General features: G+C 40.0%; 1 protein-coding gene across 1 annotated transcript in view; it reads left to right on the top strand.

Annotated features, from left to right (window-relative positions):
- The first annotated feature begins 1,014 nt into the window (after positions 1-1,014).
- Positions 1,015-26,402, top strand: part of opn7b (opsin 7, group member b) — a 54,599-nt gene continuing 29,211 nt past the window's right edge. The window contains exon 1 of the mRNA XM_076742081.1: positions 1,015-1,374. The gene's annotated coding sequence lies outside the window, so the exon portion shown is untranslated. The remainder of the gene's footprint in view (positions 1,375-26,402) is intronic.

Below are 26,402 nucleotides of genomic sequence, written 5' to 3' on the forward strand. Positions count from 1 at the left end.
GAAATACAAAGAGAGATTTTTTGCAAATGAACCTTTTTCCTTTAACTGCAGTTTTGGTCACAATGTTGACATATGTTCAGTTTTAACCTGTACATTTATATTTATTGGAATTTAGAGTGTAAAACTACCCATGTAGTTCCTAATATCTGTACCAACATAGATTATATGAATGCTCATTGGCTGCTGCTTTGCATACATACTTTCATTATACAGCATATATGAATTACATTCTTTAAGGTCACATATGCATCCATTTCCTTTAGGGAATGAAGACTGATGTGAAGTCTTTGTTGCTGTTTTCTTTATGAATCATGCTTGCAGTGGATCATCCAGTGTGTTGTGGGATTGCACTTGAACGGACTCGAGAGCAAAGGGTACACACACTGTGTGCCTTTGCTGGTGGCAAAAAACTACGCTCGCTAGCGAAGATTAACCATGACATTTTGCCTCCATTTGCACTTCAAAGCCATACTCGTGCCCCCGTCTCAACCCCACCCCGCAGAACTTTGTACATTCAGATATCCATTTTGTATCATGTCATTATCCCTTTGTCTATTGAATGTTATCTTTCTGTCTTGCTCTTTCCCCCTTCAGTGTTTCTATCTTTCTAGTGCAACAAAATGCTTATTAGGGGTCCACTGAGCATGTTAAAGCAACAATACTGTTAAGACAGTGCATGAGTTTGTGTCCAGGGATTGAGGTAAAAATGTGGGAATGAATGGTCTGTCAAACAGACAGTTGAAAGATAAGTCTACAAGACTGGTTGAGATATTAAACCCCTTTGAAAGATGTTCTGCATGCAGGGTACTACAATGATAGCATGCTGTGTGAAGACAAAAAAAAAAAAAGGACTGGCAGTGGTGTGTGTGCAAAAGAGTGTGTGAGGGGAGGGAGGGAGGGAGAGAGAGAGAGAGAGAGAGAGAGAGAGAGAGAGAGAGAGAGAGAGAGAGAGAGATGCAGCGTGGAGAATGCATGTGTGTACAAGAAAGACATTTAAGTGGAGAGAGAGAGAGAGAGAGAGAGAGCAGAGCAACAGAGAGGGGACTGTGGGAGCTGCAGGCTGATAGAGAGAGAGAGAAGGAGAGAGCAGAGACCAGCAGCACGTCTGCCTCTATCTGTCGCCTCTTGGATCTCCCTGAGCACAGCTGTCGGGCTGCTTCCGACTGCGAGTGATTCCTCTCGCTCAGAGCCTGTGTGAGGGAGTGCCTGAGTGTGTAGCGCACACCAGAGTGTCCCAGTGGCTGCGCATAAGTGTGTGTTCAGCTGCCCTGGTTATGGTGCTGCAATGCATGGGTGAAGGTTTGACCGGCTTTGCTCTGGACTTGACTCAACACCCATGATCCACAGCCATCTCTGGCATACCCTCTCATTAAGGTAAGCAGAAAAAAAGGGTTAGGCTGACTGTGTTGTCCTGTGACTTGTGTTTTTACCCCTAATGAAAGTTTTATTATGCAAGCATGTGTGGTTAATTGAGCAAAACAAGCTTGAAACTGGAGGTAGAGCACAGTAGATCACATTGCATTTGTCCCAGGCTCTTGTTTCATTGTTTGTTGTGCCAGGTCTGACCTCGTTTATGTCCAAATAGACTTGCCTATATCAAGTTGTGACCCCTATGCTATCTCTTCCCGGCTCTTGTGTCCATGTTACTTATTGCACATAACGTTATTACACATTATGCCTTTGCCTCACAGTGATACAGCAGCAAAATGCAATTGGCTGATTATTTTCATGTGGCTTCAACAGACTGTGGTTTTGAGTTTGTATTTGTCTGCAAGATGTTGACTGTGAGACTGTAAGTTTATTGAGTGAATGATACTTGGAATTTGTCATGTGGACTGCATTAGCCATGGCATAATGTTTTTATTTACCACACAGACCACATTAGACAGGCCTTCATTGTACACTAAGTATATGTATAATATTACCTATAGATGTGGTGAGTCATGATAGAAAGTGCTGTTAAATCATGTACAATGTTTGAAATGTAATTTGCCGGCAACAAAGTGGTTCTCTGCCCCATGTGTGACTTGCTATTGCCTGTCATTCCTCCACTCAGAGGAGGGTGGAGGATGCACTGAATGCGCTTGTCTCATAAAACACAAATAGGGATAATCAAATGTCTCCTTCAGCCTCAGGCATTCCTAAATACACACTTCCCTTTGAAATGTGGACCGTAACCATCTGAAGCACTCTGTGTCTTTGCTGCTCGCTCACACTTATTACACTGTATGTACGTTACATTGTTCACCATGATAACTTGACATGCGTATTGAGCTACTTCATGGGCATCAACATGCTATTCAAATGGCATTTAACTGGAATTTAACAGCTTCTGAGCATTTGGGTGATTTTTCAGTCATTCTAAGGATAATCATATACGAAACACACTGATTGATTAGCTGACTGAATTGACACCTGACCTGAATAGATGTTAATGTGATTTAAGCATGGTATTTATTGCATAAACCACTGATTCAGATTTGATTGCCTTCAAGGCTTTAAATTAATCACATCAGGAATAAATATTTTTACAACAAACACAGTGCTCGAGCTTTAATGAAAACAAACAATTCAGGCTCAGTAATCAAACCAGTTGTGTGATTTTAATTTTGAGTTGCAGCATGAAGGACACGACTGGATTTGCCTGATGTGTTACACAAGACCATCTTTTGTCTTGACCCGTCTGTGCCACTGTTGTTGTTTTTTTTTTTTGTTTTTTTTTTTTTTTAGCATTTTGTAATATTTGCTGGCTATAATGACTTAATTTCCCTGGCGTGGGCTCAACAAAGTCTTATCTTATCTCATCTTATCTTATATTATCTGATTCTTGTGGAGAGCATGCAATACATATGTTCCCCACTAGGTTGAGGACCAGCTTTCAAACATCCTGTGATACTCTAGACTTGCCATGCCAGCCCTAATAATAATCAAGCAATCCACATCTAATATCCAACATGAGAGACCGAGCTTTGTTAAGCACTACTGCCAGCATTGCTGGAGGGAATCTGCAATGCCCGCCTCTCTCTGCCAAATTTATTTTTGATTCACATGATGTTCAGGAGGACCACAGAAAGCCAATCAAAATCCAACCACAGAACCCTGTAATAAAGTAGAAGACTGCACTGAGTAAAACAATATCGTAAATCGCAAAGCCATAAAAAATATGTAACATATTGTACAGTACTGTTCTGTATGTGCTGTGCCTTTATTAGATTGTTTGCAGTAAAAAAACGGAAATGTGGGATAATAAATAGGGACTGACATAGAACCACAGTCCTTGCAAAGCTGAACTGGCCAAGAGGCGGTTTCTCATATTTCTAGCTCTGTTGTGTTTTAGTGTAGAAAGTGTCAATGAATCAATAAGTTATGTACGGAAAGTTCATCACCAACATGTTTTATTTAGTTTATGTTTATCATGATGTAAAAATAGCAAACATTTGCTCGTTCCAGCTTCTACAATGTGAAGATTTTCTTTGTTTTAAATCACTGTAAATGGAATATCTTTGGGTTTTGTAATGTTGGTTCATTAATTAGCGGTCATTCAACCGAAAATTAATCAGCAACTATTTTGAAAACTGAATAATGATTTAAATACATTTACAAGCGCAAATGGCAAATATTCGTTGATTATGGATTCTCAAATGTGTGCACTTGTTGCTTATATCTGTCTTGTTTCGTTAGAAATTCAACATCTCTGGTTTCTGGACGTTTGATTGAATGCAACATTTTAAAGGTGTCGTCTGTAAGTATTTTTCGGGAGCACTTTTCACTATTATAGACCAAATTATGAATTAATTAATTAAGGCAACAATCAGGTTAATTGAAGTAATCATCATTTTGGGCTCCAGTCAATTGTGATTTTTTTTTTTTTTGATTGATGATTAGTTGTCCCCCTGCAGTATCATGAAAGTACACTTCCATGTGTGCTGTACATTTGGTGTATGAATGCATGTGGATGTCATATAACTGCCACACTGTGTGTCAGTGTGGAGGTGTTGTCGTCAGCAGCAGTTTCCTCATCAGTGTGGGAGGGACGGCGTTGGCAGTGTGGATGAAAGGCTCAGTCCACTATTAATCAGGTTCATGGAGCAAAATGAAGGAGAACTCCCATGTATCTTTGAGTTAGGAAGGTGATGCTTTGTAAGAACCAGCTGTGTGTGGTCTTTGGTGGTTACATCATATTTGAGCTGTGCTGTTCCAGATAATACCAGTTTCCTTTCTTTGCTCGTCTCTAATGCTTGCTGTCATGTGTAATAAAGGGGGCAGAAGGATAAACCACTGCATATTGCAGGGACAAATTAAGTCAATCGACATATGTGAAATATGCTACCACGCCGGAACAGCAGTGACTGGTCATGGTTAAGGAGCCCAGCAGAGCACGTACTCATAAGTGTGAAGATGCACTCAAACACACACTCGGAAAACGCCTCCTTATTGTCATCTTTGTACGCAGACATGAATGGAAGAGGTTGTTGACGTAGTGAGTAGGATTGTATAATGAATGTTCATTATAGTTTCAGTGTGGGTAGATAGTCACACATGTACTTGTCACCTCCATGAACAACTTGTTTTATAACACCACGCAGAGAGGGTTGTCCATCCGTTGACTTATGAAACAAACCACACCTCTGACTGTGAATCTGGGTCAATTTACTTTCATTCATTTCATCTACTGTACCTGACATGATGTCCTTCACCTGAGTGCCAGCTTATTCCACTTTCTGTGAGAGACCTGAAAAAGAGAGTGAAGGGAGGGGTGAGTCTTTAACTCTTTAACTTGACAAGAAACCAAAAAGCTTTTTTATTGAGACATCCACCTCAGCAGCTACTTTACTAGATTTTGTGCAGTACAGTTTGATGTATGAGGAACGAAAGAACATTTCTGTGACACTTGCGTTTGCTATTGTCATGCTCAAGAAATAGAGAATTCAACCCAAATGCAGACAGCCGAGGCAGCAGGTTGATTTCAGTGGATTAACGAAAAGCTCACAGGCACTGGAAGGCAGGCTGGTTGACAGGTAAATAGGTAGATGCAGGTTTGGATAAACATTCAGGAAACGAAAGCACAATGCAACAAAAGAAACGAGAAGGAACGGAGCAAAGTATCTTGGCTGGTATATGCAGTGAAGGTGGATTTGGCAACAAGGTGCAGGTGAGAAGCAAGCCTGGGCGAAACACATGTGGTTGGAGAGGAGGGATAGGGAGACTGAGACACTTCTTTATTACTTTGGCATACAGATGCTGCTGTGTATTACTAAAGACTGACATGTAATGCAGAAACTTTAGCACCATGTCCAAGGTGTCAGATTGCAAAACAATCCCAGTGTAACATTGGAAATTCTTGCATGGACAGCCTGAGTTAATGGCAGAGCAAACAAGTCATGCTTGGACGTGAGCAGAATTGCAGGACAATAATGGAAACCCTAATGATTTGATAAGACCCACATTTCCACATGGACCATAGTCTACCTCACGGTAGAGCTGCAACTGAAATGCAGATCATTTGGACTCTGGATGGACTCTGATGGTTTGGCAGAAACCAAGCTGCCCCCTGATTGTTGACTGGAAAGACTTTTTCCATGAGTTTACATTGTTTTGTGCGTCACTGTAGATTGTGCACGTGTGTGTTTCCGCAAAAGTGTACTGCAACTTCAGATGCAAGGTTTCAGATCATGTTGCATGGGTTAAAGAGCTGTTAGGAGTTCAGCGTGAGATATGGTAGAACTGATCATTTGAAGAGAGAAGCATTCTTGTTCCCAAGTGAAAGAGAATGTTAAATTAACGAGAAAACAAGTGAGAGGTCTTGTTTCGAGAACAGGAGCTTGTTATCTCTCTTCTGCCAAGTTGGAGCCAAATACTGCCTGTACCTTGTAAAAAACACTGTGCTATAAAAGTATTATAATATGCAATGTGGAATGTGATAGCTGGTCAAGAATTGTTGATATTTCCCTCAAGAAGATTATTATATACCTGTCTGGATGTAGCATGATGTTTGGCTTTTAAATGCTTGCAGATATACACATGCATTTACAGGAATGCTTTTGCTTTTGCGGTTTGCACAAATAATCACAAGCTCATTAAACATCATGACTTTTTTGTGGTTCTATGTGGTTGTGCGGTTGCTGCTCTTATTTCTCTCTGACAATAGACAATTCAGTTTTTAAATCGAGACTAATTCACTTTATGCCAACCGTTTTGTGATTGTTGCATAATGGAACAAGTCTGCCAGCAGGAAAACATTGCCTAGCTGTAACCTTTACTGCTTTGTACTAATAAATATAATTAAGAGCAGGGTAGAAAAAATTTATACAGTGCAAGTGACACAAAAGAGAGTAATTAAATACAGGCCAACTGAACTTTATATAACTTTATCAGTGCACACATTTAGACAAACAACTAATTACTAACTGCAGACACAGAACAGTGTTTTGATGATCGAGCAGGTAGATGCTCAAAATGCCACAGTGTGATGGAGCAACCGAGATGGTATATTTCAATCCGAGGGCAAAACCTGAAAGCAGCGATTAAAAGAGGTAGAGAGGTAGAATTTATTTAATTATTGGTAAGAATTTAGAGGTGGCACTTGATAAGTTTAGCTCAGGTTGGTGGTGAGAAAAGCATTTCTCACATTCTCATGGAGATGGTTTCCTGGCAGTGGCGTCGGTGCAGAGTGGTGGCTTGGGGATTGTGGGAGATGGTGGCAGAGAAGCAGATGGACAGATTGGAAAACTTTACAGTGGTCAAACTCCAAGAGACTTTGAGAGTTTAGTGGTTTTCGAGCCATCACTCTAATGGCAGAGTTGATTCAACTTTATGTTAAGTTTGGAGGCCGCAGTTTGTAGTGTGTGTTTCTATTATTTTGTCCATGCCATTTATGTCAGGGATGGTAGGTTAAATAAGAGAAACACCTATATCACAATGCTGTCGTACTATAATGAATTAGTTTTAGCCATGCTTACCTTATTAACTGTCAACTAATAGATTAGATTTCTGCACTACGTGTGGTGTTTGGATTGCACGCTTTGAGGAAAATGTGCACACTCAATGCTGCTGTCACTAAAGTAGGTCCATTAAAAGTCTTTTCTGTCCTTGAAGTGTTATCAAAGGGCTTCTCTTGAGGTGTTCTCTCCTGTAGGGGGATTTAAAGCCTTTCACTGCTAAACCAGGACTCAGCGGCAGCGTGAACATCTTTAGGGAGAAGCAGGAGTTATCTGAGAGCTTGCATAACCCTTGTTACCTATGCAATGTGTTTTTCCGCTGTTTGCTCTTTACGGGTATCATTTTTTGCTCCTTGAGTTTATGCACAGTGTGGCAGGTGAATTATGCACACCAAAGGGTTGCATGCAGTAAATATAGGCCTATTGCTAAGACGGCTGAATTGTGCTTTGGTGAGTTGGGTGGAAATTGATGAGAGAAACGGGGGTTTATTATGCAGATGTCAGGGTCAGGAGAACATGGCATTTCCTGATGCGGACTAAAGGTTAGCGCTGTGATGGGAACCCACGGATTCAGCAGCTATCTCATTAATTTACAACCTTCTGCTCCCACAGGTGTGTTTGGTCCTCTAAGGACTGGCTCACTTTACTGTTTATGAGATTGTTTTCTCTGATTTGTGAATTCAGAGGCCAGGATTGAATAAGCTGGAGATGCATATTCAGAATCAAGCCGGGTAAGTAACAGATCCATTAATTCATAATAAAACTGCTAAATGAGCTTACAGATTGCTTTAGTTGAAATAAGAGTCAGAGCAACTATGAATTAATGCTCCCCCGCACAAGTTTTTTTAGTTGGATTAAGATTTTGCAAAGAGCACTTTTTAAAGCACACTTTGTCCGTGATTGGGAGACAGTAAGTGTCCTCACATTTAAACAGAGCAGTCATTATGACTTTCTCTTTATCAGAAAGTTTTATCTCCAGCGTTCCAGGGTCGGTTGGTACCGAGCATCTTATACCTGTAGAAATCAACAGGAGTCATGGGACAAGGCCTTGGTGGTGACTTGTAGAGCACAAAGCATTCTTTATAAGTGAAAAATAATGTTTTAATTTCCAGTCTTCACTGTCTCTTTGATCATATAAAGCTACCAACCTAGCTTGTCAAGAGGTCTATAGATTACACACAGAGCTTTTAACCACCCAAACTGAAAGACAGCAAATGATCTTTGTTTGACAAAGGAGCCTTTACGTTTGAAAAACAATATGTCCTTTATGCGGAGAAGAAAAAAGTACTGTTTTATTCACTGTCCTCGTCATTCCAAATCCTCACGTATGCCTTGGCCGTACCCCTATCCATGCTCTTTTGCGTCTCGTGAAAGGACATGAGAGCAAGCACACAAAGAAACCATTAATGATTTGTTTTCCTGCTCAGCCATCAGTCTGCCGTCTAGTGAGGACGGGTCAGAGGTTGTTCCCCTGCAGTGCCGTGTCCTTTGTAATACAGCATCTTACTCTGTGACTTCAGCAGCTTGATTAATATGTTTGAGCTCTCTCGTTCACTTCTGTCCGCTTATGTTAACATTTGCTATTCTGCGTATACCGTTAGCACAAGTCAATTTTTAATAGTCCTTGATGTTTTCTGTACACAACCTGTAGCTGGAGTTTGTTTAAATATTAAGTATAAATCTGGGTATTAGTCGTCCTGGAGGTTACTCCATCATTCGTGTGCGATAAAGGAGTTGTCAAATCCAGTTTGCCAATTGTGGGCATTCCCAACACTGACTCACCCAGATGGACAGCAGCAAAATCCGAGCTTGTGGATACACTTTGCTGAATCTACAGAATAAAGGGAAGCCCATAACAAAATGATACATGCTGTGTCTTGACTCCCATGACCGGCTAATGACTGGTAATAAAATGAGGAGGTGGGTTGGAAATTTCAACGGCTTTCGCTCCATATAGAAGTTAATGTACCATTTCACATATATCACAAATCCTCCAAGATCTCTCTGCCATACATTCATTCATTCTCCCAGTTACAAACTCTCCTGTCATTGCAGACCCGGCCAGACCCTCCTACCCTCACTTAACCCCCGTAACCCCCCTGTTTCATCACCTCACCTGCTCCACTTCACTCACTCACCTGATTACCTCAGTGGTATTAACTCTGTCCAGTCCCACTTGCACTGGTCCTCTACCAGACTGCCTTTTTCATTTTTAGAAGCATTCCAGCTGTCAGTGTTTCCTCTTTGCCTGATCCTCATCCTGCCTGCCTGAACCCCCGGACACTCGCCTGGCCAAGGTTATTTACCTGGTTTTGACATCTGCTTGTTACGGATTAAAGATTTTGTACTTTTCTGGTAACCTGTGCTGCTTTGTGTGGTGCTTGTGGGTATCTGTTTGTTCTGAGTGACTTAAAATATTCATGAAACAACATTACAGGTTAAAGACGCTCTCACAGCTGCTAAAGAAAAATCTGATTGCCATTCCTAAAAGACACACAGTCCAAACATGACTGTAAGTCACACAATGAATGAAACAGCAAATTTTACAACTACGCTGCACTACTACGTCCACTTATTAGAAGGTCGGTGGTTCGATTCCTGGCCTCGGCAGTCTACATGTCAAAGACATTGAACCCCAAATGGCTCCTGATGCTGTGCCATCGTTATACAGTATGTGTGAATGGATAACGATCGTAATGACTGTGTGTGAATGGGTGAATGCAGGCTTGTGTTGTGAAAGCATTTTGAGTGGTCATCAGACTAGAAAAGCGCTTTATAAATACAGTCCAATTCCCATTCAAGATTATGTCCTCATTAAATACCACATTTTACGGCCTTTTTATTTTTCAGACACAATGTGAGAGATCGGCTAATTGAGAAGATAATTTCTGTGATACAATGCAAATCTACAATTTGTGACATTATTTCACACTGTTTATCTAAATCTTTTGCCAGCACAGCTGCAGTGATGTTGCTCACACTCACTCTCTGTGTTTTGGTGGGTGTGAGGTTAATTTCCAGCCAGCTGACAGAGAGCTGAGATCACATTGTCAACAGCTGTGACCATCGCCATCGCCAGCACTAAATAGTCTGTGGAAGAAAAACAAAGAATAATTTTACATTAATTTCGTCACCTGCTTTGTCTCCTAACTGCAACTTTACCTTATGTGGAATGAGCTACTTACAGCCAGCGTCCAGTTTCAGTGTTTCCATTAATGCCAACATAGCAACTCATGGCGGTAATTTGCATGCTTCTTCAATTTCCCACATGCCAAATGGGGATGTGAGGATACTGCATGCATAGATTTCACTAAGGGCAAGTGCTAACAACTTTCTCCGATAAGGGCAATTGTACATTACCATAATCACCCACCACCTCACCCACTCCAATTACAGCTCTGACTCTCAGCCTAAAGCTCATGACTGGGTGCGCATTTGTCTTAATTCCTCAGGCTTCAATTTCAAGTTTCATTTGTATTTTCTTTCACCACCACACATCCAACCCCCTTTCCCTGTATGATATCAAGCAGCTTGTCATATGTCACAGCTGCATAAAGCAAAATGGATGCAAAGTGAGTGTTAAAGTCTGATGCAGTATTGACACTGTCAGCAGGGGCAGGATGTGTGTGTTTTCTGCTAAATGTTGCAGTATGAAAATCTTTGTTATAATTAGACTGAAGGTTTAAATCTTCATCCACATTACGAACACTAGTACAACATAAGTAATTAGTCTCGGGTTCATTAAATCCTGCCACGTTAAATCAGGTCTAATCAGATTCAAACTGAATTGACATCTTTGCAAATGCGTACGCAAACAAAACTCCAGCCTCCCCTCATCACCCCCCTCGACGCTCTCACAACAAATGTACACACGGTGAGAATGCTGTTATGTAATTAAAACAGAGGTTCAGATGAACTCAAGGAAAAAGCATAAGAGAATCCACATGGGACCGAAAATTGTAAACCGGCAGTGTTCAAGCATCCCTTTAAATGCTTTGTTGTGACAAGCTGATATTGGTTTCACTGAACAGCCAGTTTAAAAATAAAAGTGTGACTCCGACAGTAAGCCCCGGCCCAGCAGCTGCTTTCTCCATGACTCGCCAGAGTGTTACGTGTGTGTCTATGCGACGCTGTGTGCCTTTCAGTAGACGACATGAATTTGTGTAATGGGCTGGTTGTGTGTGGTCCTGCGAGTAATGTTATCATGCTACCCAGGGTTCTGCCTAATTTTAGTTGACACACTAAGCTATCTGGGCTCCCATATCCACGCCTGCCTCATTGGAATGTCACGTTAAAAAAATGCCCTTAAATGTGTCCGTGAAAATAACATTTTAACAGCATGTAATGAAACCTCTCTGAACCCATACTGCATTTAGAGTATACAGGGAATTGTATAATATGTTAGCAAATGGGAAGCTGAACAATTGTTTAATGATGTTACACAGAGATTGGGTGATTTGCCTCAAAGCTGAATGGAGCCTTTGACTCTGACAGGGACATCTGCCATTTACATTACCCTGAAGGGAAATACGATTAGGCGTCTGTACAGTATATGTGTGTGTATAAATACCCCTGTGTGATCAACTGTGAGCATGGTCATTTCCCCAGGGTAGATATATCCTGAATGACAAGCAGCCAAATGTCAGCTATCCTTATCCTCATGTACTGTGTGCATTATGTATAAGGCTGTCACTCGCAGCTTAGACTGTAAGAACATCATGAACACGCTCTTACACAGTGACACCACACAAATAAACACACACAGACACACATGTACACAATAAATTCCACTGGCAAAGACACGGCCATCTACTTCATGCGTGCGACTTTTTTAAATAAGAAGTGCCTCGGGACAGAACGTGCCATGTTAAGGCTTACCAAACTATCATGGAATGACAACATTACTGTACAAAGTGTCATGTAGCTGTAAATGTGATTCTGTATTAATATTAAAATATGCTTACAGTCTCCACAGGTGTGACATGTTAGTCATTTAACCAGGCTTTGGCACTTATTCAGCACATGTGACAAAGTAATGCTGACTTGTCACTGATTGTGACCAATTATCACATCTTTTACAGCTGGAGCATGCAGAGTGTTGTTTCATGAACATTTTCTTAGGTGTCATCTTATGCATCCTGTTGTCTCCTCTCACTGTGCTATGAAGCACTGTGGGTCGGCAGATATGTGTTTCAATGATTTTTTTTTTTCTACTTCTACTAGTTCTTTTAGACAAACCGTATAATGTCCTAACGTCTGCACACATACAAACACATACATACATAAATACACAGCATCTTCTACCAGGATGACTTACCAAAATCCCTTAACTTGGAGTGCATATTAAAAGAAAATCCCCAGTAGAAGTACTAAATAGAAGCTATGTAATGACTCTGCAGTCCTCCTCAGCTCCACAGAGCATTTTAACATCATTCAGCTCATTGTTTTGGTGTTGGTTCAGTCTCACTACTCTCATCAACCTTGTTTTTGGCTGCAGCAGGCAGCTGTTTCCAGTTAACACTACCCCCGCAGCACCAAACAGCACACAGACAAGGGCAGTGACTAGCAGGTGAGCAGAGTCAGGTATTTAGCTGCTAAAAAGCCAATTTGCTCTAGGAGTTGGTGTAGACCAAAACAGAATTAAAAGACTGAATATTGGTCTTTTTATTTGTTAATTTGGTAGAGACAAGACTCCAAATGAATGCTAAAGTTGTTTGCCACATCAATTATAAGGGGACAATATGTCAAAGTGCTTGCAGCCTGTACTGCTACTCCCAGAGTGGTGGAAAAACAAAAACAAAACAAAAAAAACACTGAAATAACACGGCCTTCAACACATTTTCATGACTTTGTTGAGAGTGAATTTTTGCATTTGGTATTTTTTTTCCCCTCATTTGTTCTGTGTGATTGCTGCAGTCCTGTGCCACTGTGATGATTGTGTAACTGCTTTCCCACCAGCATTACAGCAGATGCTTTGCCGTCATCAAAGTACAGTAACTCTAATTCAAAGTTGCATCAATGGCAACAAAGTCATTTAGTCAAGATCCATTCTCCTTCATAATCCTCCCCCAGTCCATTCAAGCATCACAGAGAGGCCATTAGTGCAAACATATTTGCAAGATCAAACATACGTAATCAAGAATACCTTCATCCATTCACACACATTTAAATGAAAACCAGATACGGCAAACTCCCACGGCATGTTTTATGCACACACGACCTCCGGTCTCATTAACTTCGAGATGCCTCATTTAGACATCTCTGTGGATTTTGGTTTGAAGTCAGCAGAAAAGGCCACATCACTTGCTGTCTCTTCTTCTCATATCTTACATGACTTTCTTTGTCTGGTGAAAAGATTACATCACAGCCTCCCTCTCTGACTCTCCCTCTGGTCCTCTGCCTCTCATGTCTGTCTGACACAGTTCCTAAGCATCACCCACCAGCCCCACCCTCACAACACCTACGATTATGCCATTTTGCCAGATCTGAGGATGCCACTGTCTAATGAGAGACTTTATCAAAGAAGTGCAACAAAAAGGATGCACATCAACCATATTTTGAATCTGGAAAAGAGGAGAAGATGTCTCTGAAGGATGGAAGATGAGTATTTCTGGCAGGAAAATGCAAGGAGAGAAAGCGCAGGGAAAGAGTGCTCATGTTTGAGGAAAGACTAGAAGTTAAGAGCCTAAATGGCATATTGAAGGATTAAGCCACAGGTGCCTTCAGTATGGTGAGATCATACATCATCAACCAAGTTATAGTGAATTATTGTGAGGTCAGTTCTGAGGGCAACAGGAATGAATTTTAATGCTCAGGAAAGTACAATAAATGTCATTACTGAAAGAGCTTGCAGGAACCTATAAAATGCAGAACTTTATGGAAGCACTAAAACCTACACAAAGAAGTTCAAAATCTGTTGTTCGCTGTTCACTGCTCCCAATTCTAAAACAGGAAATAGAGCGTAAATGTGTTGCAAGGCTATGCTAAAATAAACACAGTATTATGAGGAGTAGAGTGGTTGTTTATGTAGTCTCCTCACTTTTGACCCCACTTGTGAATATTATGAATATGAAGATATCTGTGGCCTGATGGTTTACTCTGTCCTACTGTGCTGCTTGGAAACTTGTTTGTTTATGAAATCTCAAAATATCGGATAGCCTGGGCCTCTTTCATTTCCGTCCGTCATCACAGTCATGTAGAAAATACACTGAGGGAGGACCAGTCCTTTGGGCACTGCTAATATATATGAAAACATGTAACAAAGTAATAGGATACTGATTTTTTAGCCATGCTAACAGGTCTATTGATGGCACTGTTGGTCTGTCCGTCCACCACTTTGGTTCAGACTGAAAAATCTTAATAATTATTAGATGGAGTGACATGAAAATTTTTCTGCATATTGATGGATGAACCTTCCTGATTTTGATGATTCAGTGACTTTTCCTCTTTAGCGCCACCATGAAGTTGACATTTGTGCATATTAACATAGATTACTTAAATTCAGAATGAATTTTAGGATGAATTATAATAACTTTGGTGATTCCCTGGCTTTTTATTTAGTGTCATTATCAATCCCCTTGTATCCAATATTTGCTTTATGGCTAAATACCTGCAAAACTAACCACATTCCCACCAGTCTCAGCTGTGCTTTATGTTTTGCGCTAATGTTAGCAAATGACATAACTGCAGACTTTGTGTACATGTTTGTCTATTGGTGTCTGCATTGAATACAGTTTTCATTTGTTCCTACTGTATTGTTGTGTTTTTTTGTATTGCTGTTGCAGTGGGATATACTACTACTACTAGGCTACTACTGAAAAAAGACAGTACAGGTGGGGGTGAAAGTTGCAAGGGCAGATTCAGGAGGCATATGTTGATTAGATGCAGATGATGAATGAAGCACTGAAGGGGTGCAGAGGAGCTTGAGAGTGCAATAAGCAAAATAGAGACAAGGGACAGAGTGTCCTTCAGAAAATTGCCTGGTGAGTGAAGTGTCACAAAGTGATGAAGACAGATTGAGACAGCGGAGAGAAGAACGTAGACAGATTTGGTTACGAAACATAATTGCATAAGCAACAGATTGAAGTACAAAGTCTTAGTTTACATCGCATAGCACCATTATGTAAAGTAGGCTGGGGGAGTGTATGTATTGAATGTAATAATTGGGTTTCTTTCTCTGAAGGAGTATTGGTAGTACTCATTTACATTTGGAAAAAAAATGCCTCTTAATATTGGAGAGAAGGGGAAGGAGAAAGGCTAAAAGATGAATGAAACCAGTCATCTATTTCAGATACACTGTTATGTCGGTTATCATGTGAAAAGCTTGCAATTCCATTTTTGCTGAGTGTTAGGTTTGAACTGGCTGTCTGTGGTTGGAAAAAGAAAATTGATCACCCTGTGGCACTGGACAGATTATGAGATGATGAGTCCCTTAGCAGAGATGCCCTCAAGCCCTCTTCAGCCCTCCATTACCTCCATCTCTGGTGCATAGGCACTTTTCTGATTTCCAGAACACATATTGCATAGTGTCAACAGCCCTTAAATGAACTAGTCCTAAACATCCTACATAAAATGTGACAGGATAAACACCCCCTTTGAAGGAGTCATGATGGCTTTTTTCTTGTGACAACCTCGGAGTCAGTGTTTGAGCTACTCCTTTAGCTTTTCAGGCCTTCACACCCTTTTCGTGAGCAGCATACTTGCAGCCTATTGGTCAGTCTGCCACTTTGGTCCAAACTGAAATGTCTCAACAACTACAGGATGGATAGCCATGAAATCTTGTACAAATACTCATGGTCCCCAGAGGACAAATACTGACCACTAACATTTAGCCCTTAGCACTGCTGTGCCTTAGTACAGTCTGACACAGCGTCAGACTGGGTGGCAGTAGACTGTTAGCCTTGTTTAACGACCTGTGATGCTAATCTCTGTTATTGCACTCTGTTATCTGTGTATGTATTTTGAATCCTTTCCAGTCACCAAGTGTGAGGGAAGCACTTGCACAGAAACGTTCCTTCCCACAATCCTCTGAAGTGGAAATGCTTTGAAACTCTCCCTCAATAGGAAATAACAGCTTCATTTAACACAACATTCTGACAGCATTCACATGCAATCTACTGTTTGTGTCCAGCTCTGGTACTACTGGTGACTCTAGCCTGTTTGTTGTCATCCAGTGGCTGCAGGGTGGTATGTGAGCGCATGAGACAATTATAGACTGAACGGAAAAATTGTTTCCTAAAGTGATTATTCTTCGGTGACGAGACCAACACTGCTGTGCTAAAGCTAATTTTAGTACATCCAGCTGCATGCCTAAGGGGGCGGAGTGATGCTTCATTTGGCCTAATTGATCAAAAAGTTGTTGTTGTTATTGTTTTGCTGCAGTACCATTTTCTTTAAAGGTTTCCCTTGCAGGGTCAAAAATGACACTTAATGGGGGGCCATGGGCCAAAAGCGCTTATTGTATTGTTAAGATGCTGGTACTAGGATCCCAAGTTCCCTTAATTCACTGACTTCTTGCACAAACAGTCACTCTGCCTGCCATGCTCAGATCATGAAAAATAATAAATAATCAGGGAGCCTAAATATTGAAAGAGCATTTTCACCTCAAAAAAAATAAAATGGCATAAGCTGCAAGTTATAATTGTGTTTCGCTCGTAACATCTGGCGGAACAAATCAAACGTCATGTTGGGAAACTTTTGCCTGCCGGCCCACTTTGGACAGCTGTCTATACTCTCTTTTCTAATCTGTTCCTTCCACCTTTCACAATTAATTCATTTGCCGCTGTCAGTTTAAGAATTGATCCAGAACCCATCTGTCTATCAGCCCCATCCAGGACCAGCACAGAAAAGTCAGTTTCCTCTGATGCTGAATGAACACTCAGGCTGATATCTTAAATGTAGTCTGTCTTGCAGAGAAATTGACACCCTGTTGAGAAAAGGCCCTTTCTCTTTATCTGGACCAGCCGACAGCTACAGATTGTGTGCTAGAAAACAGAAGACTGAAATTAAGAGTGGAACATGTGCAAACATTTTGTTAGAGTTGTTACATCTCCATTCTGGTTGGATTCAATTAAAATTAGTGGTCAAGTGAGTGAGCATTGGCATCCTGCCACCACTTTGTGGAATCTCTCCTGGAGGTTTTTAGCATGCACATGTTTGTCTACTCACAATCCATCACAGCAGTCCATCGAACAGGCATCACAAATAAATTAGGTGTGGCCTGTTGTGGAAATCCCAGTATTGATTTTGACACCTTTACTTTTCACTGCATCATTTTAACATAACACACCATCACCCTTTTACAAAACGGATGAATGATGATGAAATTTCTATTTGGTATGATGATCACATGCAATTTGGAAAAGATCTAAAATTGGTTCAACAACATATATTTTTTGAAAATAGCCCATATGTTCTTTTGCTTAGTCTGAGCCCAAAGCTCTCATTTTCATGCACAATTTCCTTTGAATTTCTGGTGACGCCAGCAGCGTGGCTCTGGGGATGGCAATGTTCTACTGTCAGTGTACTGCTTGAGTCAAGAGTGCTAAAGTAACATGGTCAACATTATACCATTAAAACATTATCATTGTCAGCACATTGATATGAGCATTTAGCTCAAGTACAGCCACAAGCTTTACCGTAAATTTTGAAATCATTGTACTGTCAGGCACTTTCTAAGAATGTTGGATATTTCTCCAACCAAACTTTCAATTAGAGACAATTAAAAATATTGCATCCTATAATCCTGGACATGTACTACAATCCAGTGCTCTTGCCACATCTTCCTCTCATGGAGAAATTGAGAATTAATGTAGATTAAAATAACAGAAGCTTTCACACCATGTGACACAATACAGTTCATCAGACTCTTAACTACAGACCTGAAATTATCTTTTGGAACATCACAGAGTTCTTGACCACATGCTCAGTACAACAGCTGGGATGTTTATTAAAACAGTCAGCCAACACAAAAGTAATTCAGTTTGTTGTCTTTGGAGAGTAATTACAATTAGCTTGTTTTTTGATCCAGAAGACTGAGCACAAGAGCTCATTAGCTCACTCAAACATCTGAATTGAATGGAGAAAAAGGCTCACGTAGCTCTGATTTTCTCCACACGACAGAGCTTGGTGCTGTCATAGACATGACCAGCATCTTTTTACTGGAAAACTCTGAAGAGTGAAAAGAAAAAGTTATGGCAGTCTAAAAGGCTTTTTTTCATGGCCTTTATGACAGAATCAATCGAGGATAAAAAAGGTTTTAGTTCAATTGCAAAGCTGTAAACTTTATTTAAAAGTTTGTAGTTTCATTCTTCACAGAGCACAATGGCTGTGGTCAACATGTCATGGGACTTGAATTAATCCCATTTACAATGGATTCCAATAGAAACTAGTTTACATGGAAACATACACATACATCTTGTACCAACCCCACAGTATAACCTGCTCCTTGGATGTCCATCTATTCAGTTATAATTTTGCCAAAATATGTCTTAATATGCTGCTTCCATCTATGCTACCATTTATGGTGGCTACATGCATACTTTGTGTGCAACAACAAGCACCATTTGATTTATAACCTCAGGTACAGACATTCATGATTCCTAAAATATGTATCATAATTGGTCATCTTCTGACTTTTCTTCTGGCATCATCATCAAGCCAACTTATGTCTTCTTCTTTTTTACTTCTTATTTGTCCAATACATTGTTTTTTGCCCAAATACCTGCAAACCGAATGGAGTTCACAAAAGTCTCAGCTACACTTAGTGTCTTCTGTAAAAATCAAATGTAAGCATACTGACATGATAAACTTAGATGATAAACGAAGTAAACCCTCTCCCTGCTGTCAACTCTTTGTCCCCCTAACTAACATCTATGATTTCACCTAAATTGGGACGATTTCAGCCCAAATTAAAGTGACTATTACCTCACCTATCATGATGAAACCCAATGTGCTTTTAGACTTCTTTTTACTGTCTGTTGTAACACCTATCTGCAAACTAATTATCCATTAAGCATAATTGTAGTGTTCAACTGAAATCCTTAAGACTCAACAGGCTAGCAATAGATTAAATTATACATCAAAAAGTGCCAGTACATTCCAAAATAATAGCTGCCATGATTCTTTGTACTACATTTAAATAAAAAATATGAAGGTGCAATTAGTGCGGAAAATTAGCATTATTGTGCGTGTGCAACTATTTCATTCGCATTAACACTGATATTTTAATTTTATGGTATCAGTAAATTGAGAGGGGATGAAAGCTTCTTGTGGAGCAAGCATCTTTGCATCCTGGGGTGGAACACTAACAACTATTTAACTAAATGACAGGGTGGATCAGCTGATTAAATAGCAATAATAAAACAGAAAGAAAGGAAAGCACTTTTTAATGTCCTCACTGTGTCATTAGCTGACTGAAATGTCGTGGATGTTTTCAGGATTTTCCTTTGGCTGAACTCATTTGACACTCAATACAAAGCTGATAACGCTGAGTTTATGTGTAAGAAAGGACTCACAGTGGAGTTGTAGTCCATATTTCAAGGGCTTGTTTCAATTCCTAGATGGAATTTCTGCTTACAACGTATTTCTCTCTGTTTAACCCAGCCTCTTTTTTCTCATGTTTATATTTATTTGTGACTAAATGTTGTAGGAATAAGGTATATCAGTATCATACTGAATATTGCACATGCAGTATTAGGATCAAGCAGGCCATTTCTTACATGTTTAAGTCTGAGAAATCATCCTTAATGAGGAACAACAAGGCAGTAAACCACACTTAACGTGTGCCTATGTTACACTAAATGTCTTCAATAAAGCTTAGGGAAAAGTTATTAAAAATTTAAAGAGTTAAACACAAAAAAGCAACATTAAGCAAGGCAACAAGCTGTCTCTTAATCAAGTACTTTGAGTTACCTAAACATAAACATAATAACATATATCACGCTTTAGTTCCCAAAAGCAGATATTATAGATTAAACAAATTAAATATGTATGTTGTCATAGTTCAACAATTTGGGAAATATGCTTATTTGCTTACTTCCAAGAGTTAAAGGTGAAATTCAATACCATTCACTTATATATAGTAAGGTCAGCCGCTAATTAGATTATCTTAGCATAAAGACTGAAAAAGGTGGGAAAACGGCGAAAAAGTAATGATAAATCTGCCCAACAGCAACTCTAATGCTACGTTTATATGGAGGCGATGAAAACAGAAGACACAAAAGTGGCGTGTCGTCTTCAATTTTTTATCCGCGTTTAGACGAGCGTTCTCAGCAGGAATTGTTTGTTTATACGAAGACGCAAAAGTGGGCGAATTCGATTGGATATGCATGCCAGGCCGCTAGGTGGTACTGTGATAGAGCGCCTACGACGTGTTGGGGCATCCAAAATTTGACACATGTAATTGTATACACGTCTCTGTTCGCCTATAGTATCCGTATACATTCTATACAATTGTTGAAATGACTCTTGTATGTTGACTACAGCTGCTAGCACAGCTTGAACATCGGTGGGATCCACGTAGTCAGACATATTGTTTGTTGTTGTTTTACCGGCTTGGCGCGTTGAGTGTGACGTAAGGTGTAGTTGCTATGCGACGTGACGTGACGCGACGTGGTTTTGCGCTTCTTGCCGTTTAGACACAACCCGAGTCGTCTTCAAAACTCTGCACTCTGGAAGGCGTCTTCAGATTTTTGCGGTTTCAGACCTTGACGGCACCGTCGCGGTGTAAACGAAAGGCACTTCCGATAAAATATTTTCTAAAGCTCACCAGTTAACACTCTATATCTTAACTTGAAGTTTTTGAAGTAGTCCTTTAATCAGAGAAATATGGGGATACTTGTAGCATCAAAGCCATAGTAAGATGCAATTCAACTGTTTAAAGCTGTACTAATGGAATTACAAGATTCAGTATCAGCATGTCCTGCTGCTTCAGAAGGTTTAAATGTTTATGATGTGAGTGAAACAGATTGTTTATTATGGTCAGACAAAAGTCTCAAAAAGACTCTGTGTTTCATATGAAAGAATTTATGTGATGAGTTTGTTTTCTCCATGGCATTCGTGGGTTCATCAGTTCACAGTTAAAAGAGGAACACAAGCCCCACTGTGTATTGTTTTTTGTTCTGTCTCAATGATATCCTCGTGCAGAGCAGCAGACTACAGTACCTAAATACTTGATTCATTGTACTCTCCATGAGTTTAGTAGATCTGAATTGCTTTATTTCTAACATCAAACCAGATGAAAAGACCCCCGGCCTCACTTGGGGTCGCAGTAGTAATGTTTATGCTCTTTCACAGATTGATTTAGCATGTTGGTAACTCTGCTTTTGTTCATTTTCTGTTCATTCCTTTGAAACCATAAATATCAGAAGAACCTTCAGTAGAAGATGCTGTATTTACAATGGGGCATATTGTTGAGAGTAATAACAAATGGTTTACCACAAGTTGTACCCTCTTAGTTAGTTACACAGGTTGAGTGAATTTTGTTTCAATGGTCTTTTGAGTGACATACTGAAAACTGCAAATCTTTCTTCAAGCATTTGACTTGCTTACCTCCTCAGACAAGTGGGAAAGCAGTGTGGCTTCTGTGTTGAATATCTCAACTTGTGTTCATTTCAAATGAATCTTATGGGCAAAGGAGAAGCATGAAGAGACATAATATATTTACACTTTCATCCTCAAGTCTCCTTATTTTACCAATATCTTTGTAACCCTTCATTGTACTTTCTGTAGTTTTCCTTTACTTTGATAGTGGAAAGCGGAGAGGGAAAGGGAGGCAGGAAATGTGATTAACAGGAGCAAAAGCGCTGGATGACTAAGGTTGGGTCCTTGATCAATGGTAGCATATGTGGCTCCAGAGACAACAACCTTGAGAGCTAAGTGTGATTGAATGGGTAAGAGTGACATTAGCAGAGATTGAGCAATAGCCCTTTCAATGTGCCTCCTGGGACTTATATTCTCTGTAACACAAAATACAGTTTCTGAGTGACTGACAGCTCATCCTGATATAAAGGATTTTGTCGTTTTATGAACTCAGGTCACATGCTTTGACTGTAATGTGTGTGTGTGTGTGTGTGTGTGTGTGTGAGAGAGAGAGTGTGTGTTGCAAATGCTCCATATCTTGCTTCTTTATAGGTGGGTCTGAACAAATGTAATCTGAAAGCTTTCTTTATCTGAAGTGCACTGCTTGGTGATACGAGGTGCCTTCTGAGCAGAAAAAATGTTGGAGTGTGATTTTAAAGGACCAGTCTAGTGTGTTAAATAAAATTACTAATATGAATCAATAATAACGGGGCACCTCTCACTTAAACAAACGGTTGATACAGTCCCACAAAGTGTTGTTTGCATAAAATGCCAGTGTTTAAAATACCATTTTACATTTATCAGGTGAACAGTGAAGGGTTGAATTCAAGCACTAACCCCCACAGCTAGCTGTTACCACGGCAAATGAAGAAGGCACATTAGGGGCTGTGTCACATGAGGTTCAAGACCTCAAGGCTTGCTAAAAAAGATACGAGGAGAGGACTGGAAGGTGTGTTTCCACATCTCTGAACACAAGATGGTGGGGAGCAACGCTGAGTTGTACTGCCGCTTTCTGCATCTGTGTGCGAATGCCTGTAAAGGTGCGAGGATGTATGTGTGTGGGGGTTAGTAAAAGAGAGAGAGAGGGAAAAGGTGCTGACAGCAAAGCAAAAAGGATCTTAACTGCAGCATAATGACACAATAACTGTCTTTTTATCATAAAGAAACCTGGGGTGTGAACTCAGATAGGACAGGTCTTCTAACTTAGCTCATCTTACCGCCTTTACCACAGTAGAAGACAACTAACACAACACATAGCCTAACGGCAAGGGAAACGCAATCAATATCCCATGTTAAGCGCACTGAAGCAAGCAGCAAGTACAACGATTGCAATATCTCAAACAGCAACAACAGGACTTTTAAAGTAACACACAGCATTTAACAAAAGCCTCTTACTTGAGATCGCTTCAGGAGCGATTGTTGTGTTTCAATCCAACTGGCATTTGTTTGAGCTCAGACGATGGCAGGGCTGTTGTGTCACTTCTTGGGAGGTTCAATGGCAGGCTGGTCCTCGTAGGCAACGGGGGAAACAGCTGAGAGTTAACTTAATTGAAAGAAAACAGTTAATCCATGTCTTCCTTGTGAAGGTTAAGTGAAATGGCCAGATACGCAAACAACCAATCTATTTCAGGATCAAAATGTGTTCAGTGAACACAAACAGTCTATTGTTCATCCACCAATTAAAAGACTGTTGCCTAGGCTAGTTAAAATACAAATGCTTGATTAGGAACGATACACCTTTTGTAGCAACTTCACATTGCAGTGGAAAGGTGAGGTGGGGATTCCCGTCTCATTGGGATTCCACTGATTTCCCATCCAATTGGAAACCGGGATTTGGATTCAAGCCAAATCTGATATTCAGGTGTGATTTGCAAGGCCTGGCAGGATATTGGCATTATTTCTTTGTCCTGAGTCTTTTATCAGGCATTATTGTTGCATGTGGGCCTATGTTCAGGCTTTTGCTTTCACATGCAGGCCTGTCTTTGTTCATCCATGACTTGATGTCCCAACAGTGGACTCTGTAGAAGAGCTCACTCTGTGGATACAAACAGCTAATTCTCAGGTAATGACAATATTACAATTCTGATTTCCAGGTACTTATATACTAATGAAAACATACTGAGGAATATTACAAATATTATTAGAAATATTTCTACCATATTCTGTTAAAAGATTCCCCAAGTCTTACACATTGGTCCTTTAAGACAAGAAATTCTGCACATAGTCTCCCCAGATAAGGAGCATAATAACTTTAATGTATTTGATGAGTTCAGCTGTAACAAGCAACTTACTCCAAATGCTCAAGGTCCTTATTAGGACCTATTAAGTTAAGCAGATTATTATAAAATGTTGATATGATATGATTCAAAGTGTTACAGGAAGATTCTCAATATGCTGACCGAAGGTAGTCAGCTAGATCATTTCTCTAAGGAGGAGTCACCACTGTGTCATTCAGCTAAATGATCTTTAGCTAAATACAGACAACAGCTACAGATTAACTGGAGAACTAGAGAATTAGCTACAGGTGACTGAAACTGCCACCGGTGATGTCATTTTAACTAGTGAAAGTTAACAGTTCAAAAAAATGTCAAAAAAACATATACTGTATAGCTTTTTGCAACCAGTGGAGCTGCCCCATGCTGGCCATTAGAAAGAATGTAGGTTTAACTCCACTTTTCAGAGCCAGAGACTACGCCCACCTCTTTTATACAGTGTATGTACAGTAAAATTAAAATCGGAAGCTTTGCTTTTTGCTCATATAGAGGACAGAAGAGAGATAAAAGAAAGAATTTGATAAGAAATGTATTAGTGTCAGAGGTTATGGGTATTTTGCCAACCCTTCAAATGCATCCAAAAGGGGATTGGCTATCAGAACTCATCACCAGGAATCATCCACTTCCGATTGATTCAAGAGTAAATTGAGTCATGAAGCTTTGAAGTGATGGTGACCAGGGACAGTTTGACATAATCTGTTCTGTGTGCTGGCAGCAGGCGACACACCCAGACAAAAACACATACACAGCACCGAAAACTGAACCATCACTGATGGTTAGAATCACACCTTGAGCCCCTCTATCATCCCCATCTCGTGTGTTGCCGCTCTCCCTCCTTCACACACTCCGTTCAGTTGCTCTGAATAAAACATTACCTGAGACTTCTTTCGACCTCAGTTGCCACTGCTTGTTTTCCTTCCATGCAACGGCTTCATGGCAGAGATCTGAAATCCTAAATCCCAAAACCCCTTCAACAAAGCAAAGCACCAAAGCACAGACACATGCAACATCCAGGCACACATACATAGACCCAGATAAAATGTAACATGATAGATAGATAGACTGATAAATGTGTAGATAGATTACATTATATGTAACAAAGTATGATGATGATAATCATCGAAAACTGTATTTCAAACTCATTTCAAAGGTGCAGAAAATATGTTTCATTATTTGTGGTTACTTAATTTTAAGTTAAAGGCATTGAAAAACAGAATGGTATTCAACTTCAGAAACATTGTACAAAAAATTTTAATGACCTCTTCTTATCTTATTTCTGACAATTCACAGTTGGGCAACGCCCACATAGCTTTTTTTTTTTTAGTAGGATGAATGGTGAAGATTCATCACTGCACTCTCAAGTGCTGGAGCTTCCACTTAACAGATAACTTTAAGTATTCCAATGGTTTCACACACTCACACCACTCGAACTCAATTTCTCCCTGTGCTGCTGACATATATGTCTCTGTACTATTTGGCACACTTTAGCAGTATGACTGAACTAATCTAAACTACACTGAGTTGTTCACAGAAATTATACGAAGTTTTTGGAAAGAAAAAGCTTGGAGGAAAGTGTAATACAGTAGATGCTTTGAGCCAGCAGGAGGGATTGTGTCACTAGATATGAGCAACCAGCTTTTGTTGCTCATAATGCTCAGAGGTTTTATCCTTAACACAAGCTTAAGGTGAGAGCAAAGATAGATGCTTTGGACTTAACCTCGAATTGAAATGCCATTTTGTTAATCACTGTGCTCTAACTAAAGTTAGATTGGCTCCACTGTAGCTTTTTCATTTAGCTAAATTATCTAAAATTGATTTAAAAGAGCATCTTGAGTGAGTCTGACAACCAGTGTGTGTGTGTGTGTGTGTGTGTGTGTGTGTGTGTGTGTGTGTGTGTGTGTGTAGTGTACAGTTAGTCCATTTGTGGTTCAGGAGTGAATACATCAGAGTGGAACAGCTTAAACAGTTTACATGAATATTCAAAGACATATGTATTAAATTAGATTATGTGGCTCCTGGCTACAGATCATGGTGTAACAATTAATTTTATTTTATCTTATTTATTTTTGGCTCAGTTGTAACATAATGAGTTACTACAGGGGAACTGTGTCTGTGTAAACCCACCTGTGACCTTTAGCCATGCTAGCTGCATGGATCTAGGCAGTGTTGGTCCAGACTTAAAAAGCTCAATTACTACTTGATGGATGGAAATGAATATTTGTACAGAAATGCATGGGATAGGATGAATCTGACTGATGTCGACAATCCTCCAGCTTTTCCTTGCATGCCACCAGCACTAGAGGAAACTTGTAGTTAAATACCTTGAAAACAAATTAAATGGATTACCATGACATTTTGAGATTCATGTCACCCTCAGGAGGAATCCTACTGACTTTGGTGCTCCCCTGACTTTCCATCCAGCCATTGTCTTCTGATGCCCCCAGTAACAGTCGATGTGATGTGGAGAAAAAGAAGGGAATGTAAATTGTGCAAAATGGATTTTTTTTTGTTGTTGTTGTGCACATAATGGGGACATGAAGAGAAGTGCAGGTTTGGTACATAAAATGTGATGCAATAGAATATACTGCAAAGCATAAGACAGATCTCTAAT

This window comes from Chaetodon auriga, chromosome 10 (genome assembly GCF_051107435.1).
Source record: "Chaetodon auriga isolate fChaAug3 chromosome 10, fChaAug3.hap1, whole genome shotgun sequence".
In the NCBI taxonomy this organism is placed as follows: Eukaryota; Metazoa; Chordata; class Actinopteri; order Chaetodontiformes; family Chaetodontidae; genus Chaetodon; species Chaetodon auriga.